Raw genomic sequence first — 18,933 nt, forward strand, 5'->3', positions numbered from 1 at the left:
CGGCGTTTGGGAGCCAAAACATTTGACTCGCAAGGCGTTTGCGAACCAAGGTACAACTATATATGAAAATGTTATGTCAATGGTATCCAACACCAAGTAAATTGGCAAAAATGTATAAATCGAAATCAAATAAGTGTTGGGAATGCAATGAGAAAGAAGGTACTTTCTATCAAAAGTGGTGGTCTTGCAGTAAAGTTAAAGCTTACTGGGAAATGATAGATAAAGAATGGAAAAAGATGTTAAAATAATGTTTGTAAAAACAAACAAACAAACAAACACAGAAACAAAACAAACACAGAAGCTTTCCTTTCGGGAATTATAGGGGCAGAGCTACCCAAACCGTACAGAAATTTATTCATGTATGCAACTACAGCGGCCAGAATGTAATTTGCCCAAAAATGGAAAGAAGAAGTCCCGACAAAAGAAGAATGGATACAAAAACTTGTGGAATACGCAGAAATGGCAAAACTTACTGGAAATATAAGAAATCACGATAACAAACTTTTAAATAAAAGAATGGAGATGGTTTATTGAATATTTACAAATTGTAAACAGATAAGAACATTGGCAGGGTTATTGTAATAACCTGTACAGGGGGGGGGGGACAAATACCCAGGATGCAATATTGCAACCTTACTAAAAACAAGCAAATCCCTCCCTTGGGATGACCCGGCAGATCAACGTCATTGTACAAAACTCTATGCTGACCGAAATGCCTGATGTGGGTGATACAAAAAGCCGGGGTTCCCTAACAACACGAATACTTGTGGGTTTGCTATGTTTCCCTTTCGCCACAACATACTGGAACAAAAGGGAACTCCCAGGCTCCTCGGGGCCAAGTGGCCGACCTGTTTGGATGAAATCAGTATGTATGTCAGTTGCACCAGGAAATTGCATGCCCCTGTGATGGAAGTGGCAACTGCTGTTGCTCAACCCAACGCCTTCCTACTTCTCCCACAGAAAGGTTAGTGGTTAGAGAACTCATCTCTCGGCAAGGCTGTACACAGGCTCACTTACAGCGCTGGAGACTTGTAATGTGCCAGTTCTCTTTCCTCCCCCTCCAAAAAAAAGAGGAAACAACAAGCTGGGGAAACATTTTCCGATCACTCAGCAGCCAGTGACGGCATCCACCATGGGCAGGGGCCGAACCTTCGCCTTCATCACGCGACACAGACTTGCTCTGAAAGGGGAGGCATCCGCTGAGATCTCCCATTTTTACTCTGGCCTATTTTTTATTCCCTAGGACTGCCTGAACAGCACCAACTTCAAGGAAAAGTACGGTATATTCATCGAGAGCAAAGCAAAACGGCTTTGCATGATACGACATCTGTATTCTTCCTGCAAAACCTAGGCTAAAAGAACAGAAAGCAGAGGGTTGTCGTTTTTTTGTTTTGCTCTTTTGCAAGTTCTCAGAAGCTCACGAATTAAGATAAAGCCGAGTTGCTTGGTGGTTCATGCCTAAGGCCTCACAATAATATCCCTAGAGATATTTGCTCTTTTCCCCGGCAAGCTAAGCAAGATAAATCCCAGTTTTAGCTTTTAAATGATGTAAATATTGAGAGTATGGCAGGTAACACATGCTAGCAGCATTTCCAAGTGAAATCTGACATTATTAAAGGATATGAACACAATTATTTTGATGGATCAGGCAGGTTCCTCTTGTCCAGCATTCTGGGTTGTACTCAGCCAACTGCTACTCAAAGTAGCTGTGCTGAAATTAATGACTACAGTATAACTAATTTATGTCCTTTAATTTCAATGGGCCTATTCCTGAGTAAAAAGTAGCTGAATGCAACCTCTTGTTTCCTATGCTGAAATACAGAATATGATTGTAGAAGATGACACTTTTTTCACTACTGAAGTTTTAATCAATTCAGCATTAATACAGTACCTGGATTCAGCTGATGCTAAATATCAATATTTCTTAACATCTAATGTATCATTAGATAGGACCCTCGTACCTACAGGACCGCCTCTCCTGGTATGCCCTGAGGAGGACCTTAAAGTCCATAAATAGCAACACTCTAGAGCAGGCATCCCCAAACTGCGGCCCTCCAGATGTTTTGGACTACAATTCCCATCTTCCCCAACCACTGGTCCTGTTAGCTAGGGATCATGGGAATTGTAGGCCAAAACATCTGGAGGGCCGCAGTTTGGGGATGCCTGCTCTAGAGGTCCCGGGCCCTAAGGAAGTCAGATTAGCCTCAACCAGAGCCAGGGCCTTTTCAACACTGGCTCCGGCCTGGTGGAATGCTCTGTCTCATGAGACCAGGGCCCTGCGGGATCTGATTTCTTTCTGTAACTCTGTAAGGCAGAGTTGTTCCACCTGGCCTTTGGCTTGGAATCAGCCTGATGCCCTCCCCCTCTTTCCTTTTCCTTCTGTGATGGAACCCCTATTTGGGGACTTCCCTGGCTTTTTTTTCTGGCCCGCGTAGGACCAGTCTGGATAGCTGGCCTTGGTGAAGATTTAATGGAAGTGAGAGCTGGACCATAAAGAAGGCTGATCGCCGAAGAATTGATGCTTTTGAATTATGGTGCTGGAGGAGACTCTTGAGAGTCCCATGGACTGCAAGAAGATCAAACCTATCCATTCTTAAGGAAATCAGCCCTGAGTGCTCACTGGAAGGACAGATCCTGAAGCTGAGGCTCCAATACTTTGGCCACCTCATGAGAAGAGAAGACTCCCTGGAAAAGACCCTGATGTTGGGAAAGATGGAGGGTGCAAGGAGAAGGGAACGACAGAGGACAAGATGGTTGGACAGTGTTCTTGAAGCTACCAACATGAGTCTGACCAAACTGCAGGAGGCAGTGGAAGACAGGAGTGCCTGGCGTGCTATGGTCCATGGGGTCACGAAGAGTCGGACACAACTAAATGACTAAACAACAACAACAACCCCCCAAACAGTTTTTGATCTGGGGTTCCACTGAAATGAGGCTGCGTTTTAAGTTGTATTTTAATCCTGTTTTTAAGTTGTATTTTAATCAATTGTTTTTATACCTGATGTTATTGTTGTTGCATCTATATTTGTTATTTATAGGCATTAACAGATTCTGTTTTTGAGTGTATATTTTTTACTTGTCATCTTTAAATTTTTTTGTAGGTCTGATTAAAAGATGTTACTAAATTACAAAAATAAATATGTTTGGATCAGCCAGATCTTCGGTCGTTGACAAATGAGATGGTTGCAATCCTTAACAGGCTTACTACAGAGTAAGCCGTATTGAACTCAAAGGTGGGTAATTACTTTTGAGTAAATGTTTAAGGTGGTTCTGCAAGGTTCTCATCCCAAACCTCAGTAGCCATAATAAGGAAATGGATATGGCAGCTATTAACTGCAGTTAAGCACACGTGGATAACAGAAGCAACCAAACTGAAGGAAGAATTTAAAATGTGCCGGGCAGACCCTACGACATCTCTTTTATTGCAGTGGAGCCTTTTGCACAAGTCTTTCTAACCTTTGGCATTTAAAAGTGGCCTTGGCTTGTTGGGGCCTTGAGATTTTGAGAGCCTACACAGGATTCTCATCTTGCGTAGCTACCTGTTACCATGGCAACCGGAAGAGCTGCCATATTGAAAGGGACTGCTGGCGTTCAAGGTTGCCTTGCAACCAGAAGAGCTGCTCGTGTTATTACCAGCTTCACAAGGTTGTCTATCTAGCTGGTTGCAACAGGAAGACCCCTGATGCTCATCATAGAAAAGTCGTGAAAGAAGCGGATCATTTGGACTCAAATCTTTGGAGTGTTCAGAGCACCCCATTTTGAGGATTAAGCAATGAGTCACAATTATTCTCAGTGAGGTCTGAGAGCACCTCTAGCACTGAGCTATGGAAAAGAGATACCATCAAAGATTTGCTGTAATTGGTTCTGAACCCAGAGAGACTGCACCGTATTCTCTAGCTATTTCCTGAACAACAGACAGAAGCACAGTACTGGACGGCGCCATTCACAAAGAGGTGGGGCTTTCTGCTCTTCTGAGTCCACTTGGACCCCACAAATGGCTCAATCAATAAAACAGCTAGCGGGGGGGTGGGAGGAGAGAGAGAGACGGGACACAGCCCCCGCCTCATCCCTTGGCTTATGCAAAAGCAATCGCATCTTAAGTTGTTAGTTTTGATGTCGGCGGAAGCGGCACCATAAATCGGCTGGAGGGCAACTATGCCCAAATTCATTATTGCTCAGAATATGGTTGTCTCCAGGTGATCAAAAGCGGCTGCGGCACCAAGTGACAGCAGTGTTAATAAGGGAACACCTGCCTTTGTCTACAATCACGGATTCCACTCAGCATCCTTCGGAGGTTTTCCACAAAAGGCCACTGTGAGACCAAACAAAAAAAACACTTTGGGGAGACTTAGCGGTGTGCCTTAACTTATTTAGACAACTAACGAGGACAGCGAAAAATTCTTTGCAGCCTGTTTTCTTTTTTAAAAGGAATAAATGTTATACGGTTCCGCAAGAATATCACTGCCCTGATATTTGCCTCCTTCCAGGAAAGTGAAATCATGCCCCCCCCCGGGGGGGAGGGAAACCTTATTAAACAAATCCACCAGCAGCAAATGAAGTGTGTTCTGAATAAATTCTGTCCAGAAGCCATCTCTTACCGAGGTGTTATTACCCTTTAGGGGTTTCCCTTTCTTCATTGTCTTTAACAATAGTTCTCCATCAACGCTACACAGGCTTTCATCGGTTTGTAGTACTTCTTCATCTTACCTCCTGAGGAATGTTGCATGCGCACAGCTCACATCTACTGCGCTTTTAAAAAAAACTACCCGCGATTTATTGCCACCTCCCGCCCCCCCAAATCAGGGGGCTCTTTGATGCCAACCAGTGTTTCCCAAACTTGGGTTTTTGGACTACAACTCCCATCATCCCTAGCTAAGTCAGGGATGATGGGAATTGTAGTTCAAAAACAGCCGCCTACCTACATTTGGGAAACACTAGTGTAGACCAGGCACCCCCAAACTGCGGCCCTCCAGATGTTTTGGCCTACAACTCCCTTGATCCCTAGCTAACAGGACCAGTGGTCGGGGAAGATGGGAATTGTAGTCCAAAACATCTGGAGGGCCAAAGTTTGGGGATGCCTGGTGTAGACCTTTAGAATAAAACATTGCACACCTCTCTGGTGCATCTTTAGTCCCTTTGCAGCTAGTCCCCCTTGACACCAGATAAGGTAAAAGGACCCCTGGAAGGTTAAGTCCAGTCAAAGGCAACTCTGGGGTTGCGGCGCTCATCTCGTTTTCAGGCCACAGACAGCTTTTCGGGTCATGTGACCAACATGACTGAATCGCTTCTGGCCCAATGGGACACCGTGACGGAAACCAGAGCACACGGAAATGCCGTTTACCTTCCCGCTGCAGCAGTACCTATTTATCTGCTTGCACAGGCATGCTTTCGAACTGCTAGGTTGGCAAGCTGGGACAGAGCAATGGGAGCTCACTCCATCACACGGATTTGAATCGCCAACCTTCTAATTGGCAAGCCCAAGAGGCTCAGTGGTTTAGACCACAGCACCACCAGCGTCTGGTTGAGATCAGATAGGCTGGAAGGCAAAGAGGCCAAACTGTAGACAGAGTCAGAGCCAACAAGAGGTGAAGCCCACATACAGGTGGATTGGCTATAAATCAGAAGGCAGATAGGCAGAAGTTGGCTGAAGGCATGCGGAAATCAGTGGGGCAGTGCCCCACTTGCCCCAATGGACCACCCTCTATCCCTTAGCGTTAGTTAAGGGTTCTCTTTGTATGTTGTTGCCACGCTGCCTGGAAGAGCCATCCTGGAGATGAGGCACCTAGGTGAGAACCAAGTGGTCTTCAGCCACAGAAATTCTGTCAAAAGGAAAAGAGCCCCCCAGTCTCCAATAGATCCAAATTTAGTGTGTTTATATGTGAGGAGGCGGCAATCTAGTTTCTTCTCTCCAGTTCTGGAAGCCTGTGTTCCAGATCTCAGGATTTTATAGCAGTCCTCTCCACTTCCCACTGCTTCTTAAGATAAGAGGTGGCACCGCTACCGCCTCGAATGGCAACCCCACAATTCCTGTTGCACTTGAAATACTCCGTTCTCTCGGGTAAGATTTGGTCAGCCGTTGTCGTGTTTAGCAAGCTCAATCCACTCATGTCCTTTCATAACTAATGGTTTGGAGATGGTGTCGCATATCGGCCAAATGTTACCGCAGCGCACTTTTAGTCTATCGCCGTCATTTTATTCCTACGCCACCTTTCCATGAAAAGAACCAAGCTCAAATCAGCTTGCAACAGAGGAAAAAGGAGCACCTCTCACAATCAACCATTGCATGGACAACTTCATTGCAACATAATAAACAGCAACCTAATGGCAAATAAAACAACATTGGGGGGGGGGACTCCACATTTCAGTTTGCTGCTGGCATCCGTCTGTCTCGAGAGACCATTTTCAGTACTATAAATATAACAATATTACATACTAACACCATCACACTTCCTTGGAACAGCAAGACCAGGCACTTTACCTTGTGCAGGATGGACCACGCGGACTTAATAATAATAATAATAATAATAATCATTTATACCCCGGCCATCTGGCTGGGTTTCCCCAGCCACTCTGGGCGGCTTCCAACCGAATATTAAAAACAATACAGCATCAAACATTAAAAACTTCCCTAAACAGGGCCGCCTTCAGCTGTCTTCTGAAAGTAGAATACTTACTTATTGCCTTGACATCTGCTGAGAGGGCGTTCTACAGGGCGGGTGCCACTACCGAGAAGGCCCTCTGTCTGGTTCCCTGTAACCTCACTTCTCGCAATGAGGGAACCGCCAGAAGGCCCTTGGTGCTGGATCTCAGTGTCCGGGCTGAAAGGTGGGGGTGGAGACGCTCCTTCAGGTATACAGGACCGAGGCTGTTTAGGGCTTTAAAGGTCAACACCAACACTTTGAATTGTGCTCGGAAACGTACTGGGAGCCAGTGTAGATCTCTCAGGACCAGTGTTATGTGGTCCCGGTGGCTACTCCCAGTCACCAGTCTAGCTGCCGCATTCTGGATTAATTGCAGTTTCCGGGTCACCTTCAAAGGTAGCCCCACGTAGAGCGCATTGCAGTAGTCCAAGTGGGAGATAACTAGAGCATGCACCACTCTGGCGAGACAGTCCGCGGGTAGGATGGATGGAGCTGGTAGACAGCCGCTCTGGACACAGAATTAACCTGCGCCTCCATGGACAGCTGTGAGTCCAGAATGACTCCCAGGCTGCACACCTGGTCCTTCAGGGGCACAGTTACCCCATTCAGGACCAGGGAGTCCTCCATACCTGCCCGCCTCCTGTCCCCCAAAAACAGTACTTCTGTCTTGTCAGGATTCAACTTCAATCCATTAGCCGCCATCCATCCTCCAACTGCCTCCAGGCACTCACACAGGACCTTCACCGCCTTCACTGGTTCTGATTTAAAAGAAAGGTAGAGCTGTTTGAAGTCAACCCTTATGTATGTTTTACGTAACAGCAAGTAGAAAGTTAGCAGAAGGAGGACATGTGTAGCTTCTGCTCTTTCAGGCTTCTTGAACCTATGAGAGTCCAAGGATGCCAAAATCCCCACGGTCAGCCGCTGGCCACCTCCACAAAGTCTTTGGAAGCAGCTAGCAAAAAAAATTATGCTGGTTGGAAATGTGGGACACAAAGGGAAGAGCAGAGCATTCGGCAGGTATCAAACAGTAAGACAGTGGGGAGGAACCCGTTTTGGCCCTGCGAGCCACATCCTTATCTAAAAAGGTAAAGGACCCCTGGACGGTGAAGTCCAGTCAAAGGCGACCATGGGGTTGCAGCAGTCATCTCGCTTTCAGGCCGAAGGAGCCGGCCTTTGTCCACAGACAGCTTTCTGGGACATGTGGCCAGCAGGACTAAAACGCAACGGGACACAGTGATGGAAACCAGAGCGCACGGAAACGCCATTTACCTTCCCTCCGCACCAGTATCTATCTACTTGCAGTGGCGTGCTTTCAAACTGCTATCTTGGCAGGAGCTGGGACAGAGCAACGGGAGCTCACCCTGTCACAGGGATTCGAACCGCCGACCTTCTGGTCGGCAAGCCCAAGAGGCTCAGTGGTTTAGACCACAGCGCCACCTGTGTCTGTCTGTCCTCACCCCTGCAGGCCAACTCTGACAGGAGAGCCGGGCTGGGCAACCCAACCATCCAACACTTGTCTTCATTATGATGCTACATGTTTGACAGGTGGGCTGTCAAAATTTCCATACACCCAACAACTTTAATACAGTTTGCCCCCCCCCATACTTGGTATGTGAGGGGCAGCTGCTAACTGGGGGCCTTTGTCAGGCAGCTCTCCGGGTGCTTTTGGAGGGCTCGCACTCGTTCTTTACTTTCTCTCTCTTGCAAAGAAAACGTTTTGCAGACAGCCTTGGGGCTTCATTCTCCTCTGTGTGGCTCAGCCTGAGTTGTGGCTAATGGACTTCTTGCAAAGGGAATATCATGCCAAGATAGGGTGCAGCAGAAGGTGAGGAACAACAACTCCATGGCAAAAGAGGGTGGGAAGTCGACAGGAGAAAGGACAAAATTGTGTTCTGACTGTATAATAATAATAATAATAATAATAATAATAATAATAATATTAAATTTTTATTTATACCCCGCCCTCCCCAGTCAAAACCGGGCTCAGGTCGGCTGACACCAACAGAACCACAACAAAACAACTAGTTAAAATACAGGTTAAAATACAATTTAGATTTGAAATTTTAAAATGCAGCCTCATTTTAAAATGGCGCAAATCAAAACCGTAAGGGAGGAGAACATAGGGGTCAGACTGAGTCCAGGCCAAAGGCCAGGCGGAACAGCTCCGTCTTGCAGGCCCTGCGGAAAGGTGACAAATCCCACAGGGCCCTGGTCTCCTGTGAGAGAGTGTTCCACCAAGTTGGGGCCAGTACCCAAAAGGCCCTGGCCCTAGTTGAGGCCAATCTAACCACCTTGTGGCTCGGGATCTGCAAAATGTTGTTATTTGTGGACCTTAAGGTCCTCCGCGGGGCATACCAGGAGAGGCGGTCGCGTAGGTACGAGGGTCCTAAGCCGCATAGGGATTTTAAGGTCAAAACCAGCACCTTAAATCTGATCCTGTACTCCACCGGGAGCCAGTGCAGCTGGTGAAGCACAATATGATTAAAATGTTGAAACTTAATCAAATATAAATGGGGGCGGAGGGAAGAGAATAGCATGCTGAGCTCCACAGCAAACAGGAGGAACTTGGGTAGAGCTTTGGGCGTGGTAGAACAGCAAGGCAATAAAAACTGCTTGCATCTGCTCTGCATAGCACTTTCAAGTGTTCAAAAAGCATTTCACATGCATTATCTAGTCACAGGCCTTACCACAACAACCTTGTAAATATAATTATACCCTATATTGCAGATGGAGAGCCTGAGAGAGAATGGCCTGTCAAGGCCAATTTAGATTCAAAGTAGGTATAAAGCTAGCCCAAAAGTCCTTTCCCTTCCCCCAGGCACTAGAAATTCAAACTCTTTCGGCTAAGGAGATTTCATCGCCTTCTACTCTTTTAAATATATCTTTCAGGACTAGTAACTTGCACTTTTCAAAAATCAGCAGCAGCAGCCGATATTCATAGGAAGCTGGATTCTGCCACCAATACCCCCATTTTACAGATTTTCTAGATGGAATAGCCTTGGTTAACAAACCCCTCTCGGCAGAGCCACCCTAATCCCAAATTTCATGCAGAAAAGTTATGGGGGTTGCGTGTTGCAAGACGAAGACGATCTGACAGGTTTTGAAAAGCTGGTTTGCAATAAACTGATGCAGCCAAGGGAACAGAAGTACCTTTTTTATTTTATTTTGACCCCGATGGTTTGCATTTAAAACACCTTGCACATTACCGTTTGAAATGTCCCTGGGCTGCTCTCCACCTCCATTAAGAACCACTTTAGTACCCCTATTGCCTTCTCCCCAGAAAGGTACTTATTTAAGTCACTCGCCAACTTGGAAGTCTTCTGTTAAGTGTTTTTACGATGAGTTTAATGGACTGAGCCTCTCCCTGTCGACCTTCAGTTCCCTACTGTCGGACTTGTTTACCTCCTCTTGAAACCACACTTAAAAAATCACAGGAGTGGGGAGATCTCTGGTTTCTTAAAATAAAGAAACATTTCAAAAGCCCCTTGCCGGGGCTTGCTGAGACAGCACTGGATTAGCAAACCCTTCAGATATTCCCCTGCTTCAATCTCTTGTTTGTTTACATGCTCAAGGTGAAATGAATCAGGAGGTTGAAGCTAGATGACAGCGGGAGTCCGAAAGCCCTGGCAAGATCTCTTCCATTTTGGGATAAATGAGCCTGTTCTAGTTGGGGAGTTCACACAGCCCCCAAGACCAGCCTTCCTCAACCTGGTGCTGCTGCCCAGGTGTTGTTGCACTACAAATCCCATCAGCCACAGTCAGCACAGCAATGGTCAGTGATGATGGGAGTTGTAGTCCAAAACATCTGGAAGGCTGGAGAAGGCTGCCCTAGAGAAACCCAATTATGTGTGTGTCGTGGGCTTTGGGACTTCAACTGGGAACGTCAGGGTCCGGAGCTGGGTGGTGCTGTGGTCTAAACCACTGAGCCTCTTGGGCTTGCCGATCAGGAAGTCGGTGGTTTGAATCCCTGCGATGAGGCGAGCTTCCGTTGCTCTGTCCCAGCTCCTGCCAACCTTGCAGTTCGAAAGCACACCAGTACGAGTAGATAAATAGGTACTGCTGTGACGGGAAGGTAAACAGCTTTTCCATGTGCTCTGGTTTACATCACGGTGTGCTATTGTGCCAGAAGCGGTTTAGTCCTGCTGGCCACATGACCCGGAAAGCTGTCTGTGGACAAACGCTCGGCCTGAAAGCGAGATGAGTGCCACAACCCCATAGTCGCCTTTGACTGGACTTAACCATCCAGGGGTCCAGGGCTGGGGCCCAGCTACTCTCAATAGGGCTGCCAGTTCTTTGCCAAGGCTGGGCCACAAGGCGGCAGTCTGAGCGGGGCCCATGGGAGTCCGTCAGACCCACTGGGCAAACCAGGAGGTGGGCTCGAGGGCAAGCCAGAAGTCAGGATCAAAGTGCAACCACAAATATAAGCTGGAGCTCAGGAAGACCACAAGAACTCAAAGAAGACCTTGCTGGAACAGGAAGCCACAGCCCGCAGTTCAAAGGTACACCACACAGGGGAAGTGGACTCTTGAACCAGAAAATACCTGACAGAATCCCTGGAGGGATACAAAATATAGCAGAATCTGATGGGAGCACATGAGGGCGCCTGGCTGATCAGCGGAGGAACAGTCTAATTTCAGGCCTGGCACCAATACTGGTCCCAAGAAAGGAAACACAACGGACACCTCCTGGAATTGGCTATTTTGTAGTACAGTACCTCCTGGGGAACCAGATCCTCACCAATCTCCACCTGGACTTCCTCATGAAACAAAGCCTGGAAAGAGCGCCACCCCTCTAAGGCTGGGCGATACCTGGTTTTCAACATCCTGATGTATCACCAGCTGAACATCCACTGTTGTGGGTGGATTTGATTTAAATCACTAGTAGGTAAGACTTGGTTTAAATCGTTTTTTTACAGAAAGACTCGTTCTTGCTGTATAATCTTAATGTTTGCAACCAGATGAAGGTTTGGTTTTTGGAATAATAGATTTTCAGAGTAGTTTTTACAGTTATATCATAAATTACTGATTTGGTTATACTATTAGAAATACATAGGCAGACAATTAGGAAATTATTGTGAGGTTTAAATAAGGTAACTGTTAATATGTATTTGGAGAACTTTTCTGCTGTACTTTATTGGAAGGAGAAAAATAAGCATTTCCTTAATAACAATTTAAACAATTTATTTAACTAAAGCAATGACATTATATCATATAGTATCCATGTTTGTTAACTGATGTGGTTAAACAAGTTACAAAACTAACTTAGGCTGAGTTTTAGCACACATGAAAAACTTTTAAAAATCCTTATTTCCTGATGAATAGCCTTTGGACTATGATGTAACTATCTTTAGAAAGATTTTTTCCTCCAAAAACATTTTACATGTATTTTAAAAATCCAATTTAAATAAAAAAAATTCCGATTTAAAAATCCGATTTTTTTTAATCATTGATTTTTATCCACCCTGCTGTTAGATCATAATGTCTAAAATAAGGATGGACCTATGCAGAGGTACTGGCTAGCTTCATGGTTCTTCCCACATTGTGATTTTTGCACAACACAACACACACACGTCATGATTTGTGGTATATCGCCAGGTCAAAAAATTCTGAAACCAGTATCGTGATATGGACGTGAAACCAGTTTTGGACGAAACATCGCCCCAACACTTACACACATCATGATTCGCGATATATTGCCAGGTGAAAGATTATGAAACCGATATCACGATAAATGGACTTCAAACCAGTTTTGGAAAATCTCTCACCCAGCCCTACTCCTCTAAAAGCAAACCCAGAGTTTCCTGCTCCAGCAAAATGTGGGAGAAAAGGCATGATAAAAAGAGCTTCACTAGCGCAATTCCTCAGGGGTTTTTATTTTTAATTTTTGACACATCCCTTGCCTCCAACATTAGTGCTGGCCTACCAATTCTCGGAGGGATGCCACTGCTCAGGACTGATGAGCTGTAACTGAAAGGAATCTCAATTCCTCCTGCGGATTTTGCACGCTCCTATGTCCGGAGTCCTGCAGGATCTCAGATGAACTGCAAGTGACATTTTCTTGGCTACCATCCCAGATTTCAGCCAACCCAAATTACCGATGGCGTCAGCAATCTAGACGCTGCAGCGGCATCACCAGCCTCAAGTTAACCAGCCATAGAAAACATTATCTTTCCACCTCCTGGCTTTCATCTCCTTCTGCTCGCTGCAGCAGCAAAGTCCTTTTCCCTCTGCTGATACACCCTTATCTTGCTATTGCAAGAAATCACAAGCAGCACGGCATCTCTGCAGTGGATATTTAGGGAATCTCGCCATTATCACAGAAGTCAGGAGTCACCTTGCCCAACCTGCAGTAACAACATTTCCTAGAGAGTATATTTATCAGTGGAACTTAAAACAAGGAACCGAAACTCTCTGGAAAGGATATACTTAATGGTCAAACGATGCAAAGAGCAAGTGTCCTGGGGCCCAGAGGTAAAATCATGGCTGCTGCATTAAACCCCAACTTCTGCTGCTGTGCCACCGAGAGCCAATAATAATACAGTAATAATAATAATAATAATAATAATAATAATAATAATAATAATAATATAATAATAATTATAAACGTTTCCGAGCACAATTCATAGTGTTGGTGCTGACCTTTAAAGCCCTAAACGGCCTCGGTCCAGTATACCTGAAAGAGCGTCTCCACCCCCATCGTTCTGCCCGGAAACTGAGGTCCAGTGCTGAGGGCCTTCTGGCGGTTCCCTCACTGCGAGAAGCAAAGCTACAGGGAACCAGACAGAGGGCCTTCTCAGTAGTGGCACCCTCCCATCAGAGGTCAGAGAGATAAACAACTACCTGACATTTAGAAAATACCTAAAGGCAGCCCTGTTTAGGGAAGTTTTTAAATCTGTGATATTTGATGTATTTTAATGTTTGTTGGAAGCCGCCCAGAGTGGCAGGGGAAGCCCAGCCAGATGGGTGGGGTATAAATAATAAATTATTATATAATAATAATAATAATAATAATAATAATAATAATAATAATAATATACTCTGGGCAGCTTACAACAAAAGATTAAAAATACACTAAAACATCAGACAGATAAGACTGTTTCACGGATAGAGAAGATTTCGTGCCTCCTTGTAAGTAATGCTAAAACATGGGGCGACCCAAGGAAGTTGAGCAACAGGTGACTTGGGATCCACAGAAGGTAGGTAGTGTTACTTCTCACAGCCCATAGTTAAAACTATGGTGTTTGCTACTATGGAGCCTTCCAGACAGAGGTTTAATATTAAAAATGGGTTGTTCAGCGGCTATTCTACTACCAACCTTACTATATGCTTGTGAAACATGGGCCACTTATAAACACCATCTCCAACTCCTCGAAAGATTCCATCAATGGTGTCTCTGAAAATTTTTACGCATCACTTGGGAAGACAGGTGAACTAATGCCAGTGTACTGGAAGAAGCAAAGATCAGCAATGTTGAACAATGATACTTCAACATCAACTCCATTGGACTGGTCATGTTGTGCAGATGCCTGATGATCGTCTTCCAAAGCAACTGCTCTATTCCGAACTTAAAAATGGAAAGCGTTGTGCTGGTGGTCAACAAAAGAGGTTCAAAAACTCTCTCAAGGCAAATCTTAAAAAATGTAGCATAAACACCGACAACTGGGAAACACTGGCCTGCAAGCGCTCCAATTGGAGATCAGCCTTTACCAAAAGTGTCATGGGAGACGCTCGAACTCAGGACAAAAGGGAGAAACGCGCTAAGAGGAAGGCACGTTTGGCAAACCCTCACCGTGATCAGCTCCCACTCGGAAACCTATGTCCCCACTGTGGAAGGATGTGTGGATCCAGAACTGTGGCCTCCATGGACACTTATGGACTCATTGTTAAAACCATGTTCATGGAAGACAATCTTACTCGGCTACGAGTGATCGCGAGTGATCGCCGGAGGAGGAGGAGGAGGTTTCCAGACAGAGGCTTACTATTACAAATGGGATGTTCAGATAATCGCAGCTGAAACACTGGCAACAGGGTGTTTCGGTTTTTAATTTTTAACTTGTCAGATTTTCTGTGAAAAGGGTAAGTCTGGATTAAATGTGGGGGGAAATACAGGCTGGCATTTTGATTCCAAGGACATTTTGATTCCCTCAACAACCAAAAAACAACCCTTGCCTCCATCCAGAACAGCGTCCTCACAAAGAGCTTCTGTATCGAAGCATCTCACAAGATGCAGAGATAGCCACCAGCTTCCAAAAGGGGGCAGACAAATTAATGGAGGGTGAGGTTATCAGGATCAGATGCAGGGCACCTCTGAACATCAGCTGCTGTGAACCAATGGTAAGGTAAAGGTAAAGGGACCCCTGACCATTAGGTCCAGTCGTGACCGACTCTGGGGTTGCGCGCTCATCTCGCATTATTGGCCGAGGGAGCCGGCGTATAGCTTCCAGGTCAGGTGGCCAGCATGACAAAGCCGCTTCTGGCAAACTAGAGCAGCACATGGAAACGCATTTACCTTCCCGTTGTAGCGGTTCCTATTTATCTACTTGCATTTTGACGTGCTTTTGAACTGCTAGGTTGGCAGGAGCTGGGACCGAGCAACGGGAGCTCACCCTGCCACAGGGATTCGAACCGCCAACCTTCTGATCAGCAAGCCCTAGGCTCAGTGGTTTAACCACAGCGCCACCTGGGTCCCTATGAACCAATGGTAGGAGAGGTCTATTGCTCTCATGTGCGGCTTAAGGGCTTCCTGTAGACACCCGGTTGGCGACTGTGGCAGGGCAGATGGATGTAACTCATTACTGCAAATCAAAAGGCAGAAAAAGTGCCCATTTGATTCATTGATTTAAAACCCAGTTTCCCACCGATGCTTCTCCATACGTTTCTCAAACGGCGGGTGCGAATCTGACCACTAATTAATAATTCACAACTACGCAGAGTACTCCGTGCACTTTTGATTCATTCTTACAATCAGACCTTGCATCACATAATCGTATACACTGCAGATATTTTGCATACTTTTCAGGAAAAAAAATCCATTGGGGGAACATCTTTAAAATATCCCCCTTATGGCATCTTTCTTAAGATCACAATCCTGTACCTATTGGGTTCTTATTGAGGTTATTGGGTTGGGGTTATTGGGTTGTTTTTGTTTTCACAGTGGTACCTTGGTTCTCAAATTTAATCCATTCCAGGAGTCTGTTCTACTCTTGAAACGGTTCGGAAACCAAGGCACAGCTTCCGATTGGCTGCAGGAGCTTCCAGCACTCAATCGGAAGCCGCACCGGATGTTCGGCTTCCAAAAAACGTTCGCCAACTGGAACACTTACTTCCGGGTTTGCTGTGTTTGGGAGCCGATTTGTTCGGGAGCCAAGCCGTTCGACTACCAAGGTACCACAGAAGAAGAAGAAGAAGAAGAAGAAGGAGGAGGAGGAGGAGGAGGAGGAGGAGGAGGAGGAGGAGGAGGAGGAGGAGGAGAAGAAAGTTCACCTGAGTGGGTCTTTCTCCCAAGGATGTGGGGTAGAGGGCTCTCGTCTAAGAATGGTCATGTAAGAACGATATCACCTTCCATCCTTCTTTTCAGTATTGAGGCTTTCTGCTTTGCTCAGTTCAGCTCCACATCCCCACAGAAATCAGCAAACAAAAATTAAGGGCCTGGAATCGCACTTTGCGCATGCGCAGAAGCGCCGAATTGCGTCACACGTGTGCGCAGATGCGGTGCTTCCGGATGCGGCCTTTTCATGTTGCGAACGGGCCTCCGGAACGAATCCCATTCGCAACCAGAGGTACCACTGTAATTTGGTATTTGAACGACGGGTATTAATAATTGTATTATCAATTGGTATTGTTATAATGAGTCTATTATTGGGTTAAAATTAAAAAATTCCTTCAGTAGCACCTTAAAGACCAATTGAGTTTTTATTTTGGTATGAGCTTTCGTGTGCACGCACACTTCTTCAGATACAATTGAAACAGAAGTAACCAGACCCTTATGTATATTCAGGGGGTGTGTGATGGGAATGGGTGATGGGCTGATAGGAGTGGTAAACATGATCAAGCTTTCTTTGGCACCTCAGCCCATGCACACGAAAGCTCATACCAAAATATAAACTTAGTTGGTCTTTAAGGTGCTACTGAAGGAAAAATTTTTTATTTTGCGTCGACTCAGACCAACACGGCTACCTACCTGTAACTAGTCATCAACAGGTTTACCACTCCTATCAGCCCATCACCCATTCCCATCACCCCCCCCTCTGAATATACATAAGGGTCTGGTTACTTCTGTTTCTAGTGTATCTGAAGAAGTGTGCATGCACACGAAAGCTCATACCAAAATAAAAACTTAGTTGGTCTTTAAGGTGCTACTGAAGGAATTTTTTAATTTTGTTTCAACTCAGACCAACACGGCTACCTACCTGTAACTATTATTGGATTGTAACTGAAAACTAATAAGAATTGTTATTAGGGAGGTTAACAGGGTTTTTATTTATTTATTAAAATTTACACACTGCAAAAACCAACCACCCTCAAAGCAGTACACACTGATGCAAAACCTCGTGCAAAGACCTCCAGCATTCAAGCTTTTGGTTTTCCTCCTCAAAACGTGCAAGAGTGGAATAGTATTCCATGCAACACGTTCTACTGAGCTGTCAATGTTGTTGTTTTTAATAAAAAAGCACACACATCAAAAGGTAAAATAGGCATTTATTCGGATGAGTCAGAAACGCAATATATCAGGAGGAAGAAAAGTAAGGAAGGAATCCTTGCATCTTAAGAGATCAAAGCCTTTGACGGAGTTTTTTAGGTATCATAACAGCCTGAGAGGATAAATGAAACAGGAAGCTAAAGAGTAAAAAACGGACCAAGGCAGCTGAGCCATTACAGAACAAAAAGTGGGGAACCGACAGGTGTCAGGAGGCAACGTCAACAGCACATACTATGCAAGCTCTGAAGCTGGTCCGCCTCGTTGGAAGAGGGAATGGCTGTCTTCTGCACAAGGTTCCCTGCAACCGTCCACTCCATCGGGAGGAGCATTGTTCAGGCTCTGCAGACGTTCTCACCCCAAAGGGTGTGCGATGTGACACACAGGTAGCAGTCAAGTACAACATTCCTTGTTTTCCTAGAGTAGACATGCAGAGGAGTGTTTGGTTCAGCCAGTCGAAAACTTCCTGTTTCCTCCTGGCTGGGACATACTTCCTTTGCACGTGACTAGAGGTGGGCGTGACCTTACCTGTCCAGGTAACAAAAGGGCAAGGCACGCAGCCATCTCTCTCTTTTTGACTTCCTCCGTCGTTGGAGCAGCTATTTTTAGCTAGAGATGCTCTGGTGGCTTTCAGCCAAAGGAGGACCCTGGGATTAGCCCCATATGGGATAGTTCCACAGTGGTGCCTCGGCTTACAAACACAATTGGTTCCGGAAGTCTGTACTTAACCTGAAGTGTACTTAACCTGAAGCGAACTTTCCCATTGAAAGTAATGGAAAGTGGATTAATCTTTTACAGATGGGTCCGCGGAGTACTCAACCTGAAGCGTACTTAACCCAAGGTATGAGTGTAGTTGGTTCCAGAAGTCCGTACTTAACCTGAAGTGAACTTTCCCATTGAAAGTAATGGAAAGTGGATTAATCCATTCTAGACGGTCCGTGGAGTACTTAAACTGAAGCGTACTTAACCTGAAGCGAACTTTCCCATTGAAAGTAATGGAAAGTGGATTAACCCGTTCCAGACGGTCCGTGGAGTACTTAAACTGAAGCGTACTTAACCTGAAGCGAACTTTCCCATTGAAAGTAATGGAAAGTGGAATAATCCGTTCCAGACAGGTCCGCGGAGTACTTAAACTGAAAATACTCAAACCAAGGCATACTTAAACCGAGGTATGACTGTATCTGTAACTAAGTCTGCCTTCAGGGATCCAACTGTGAACTGATGGTGTGAGTAAACGTCTTTTATATACTTTACACAAGATTGTGGCGTGTCCATTCTTTTAAGAGGGATATAAGGGGACTTACCAGGAATCTAATAGTAAGAGGCTTACACAAGCCTGCAACCAGCTATCTGCTGTGCATTAAAAAGGGGAATGTAAAACTCTGCTAAGTAAAGGAACTTGCTAGGGCAAGTTAGGAAGGATAAACAATATATCCTCTCCTGCCTCCCTGAACATTCCTACAAAGGGGACCAAAAGGTGTGGACTACACGGGAGCAGCTTGGAAGACAACTCATCCCTGTGCATCTGCACTGCAGAGGCACCCTAGCAAATGGCCAGAGAAGAATGGACACCCTGTCAGGACAAGCCAGCAATTTG

At 45.5% G+C, this 18,933-nt stretch overlaps 1 protein-coding gene across 3 annotated transcripts in view; it reads right to left on the reverse strand.

The window, feature by feature from the left end:
- Nucleotides 1-18,933, reverse strand: part of FMNL1 (formin like 1) — a 120,235-nt gene that overhangs the window by 78,310 nt on the left and 22,992 nt on the right. The gene's annotated exons all lie outside the window — the stretch shown is intronic.

This window comes from Zootoca vivipara, chromosome 13 (genome assembly GCF_963506605.1).
Source record: "Zootoca vivipara chromosome 13, rZooViv1.1, whole genome shotgun sequence".
Taxonomy (NCBI): Eukaryota; Metazoa; Chordata; class Lepidosauria; order Squamata; family Lacertidae; genus Zootoca; species Zootoca vivipara.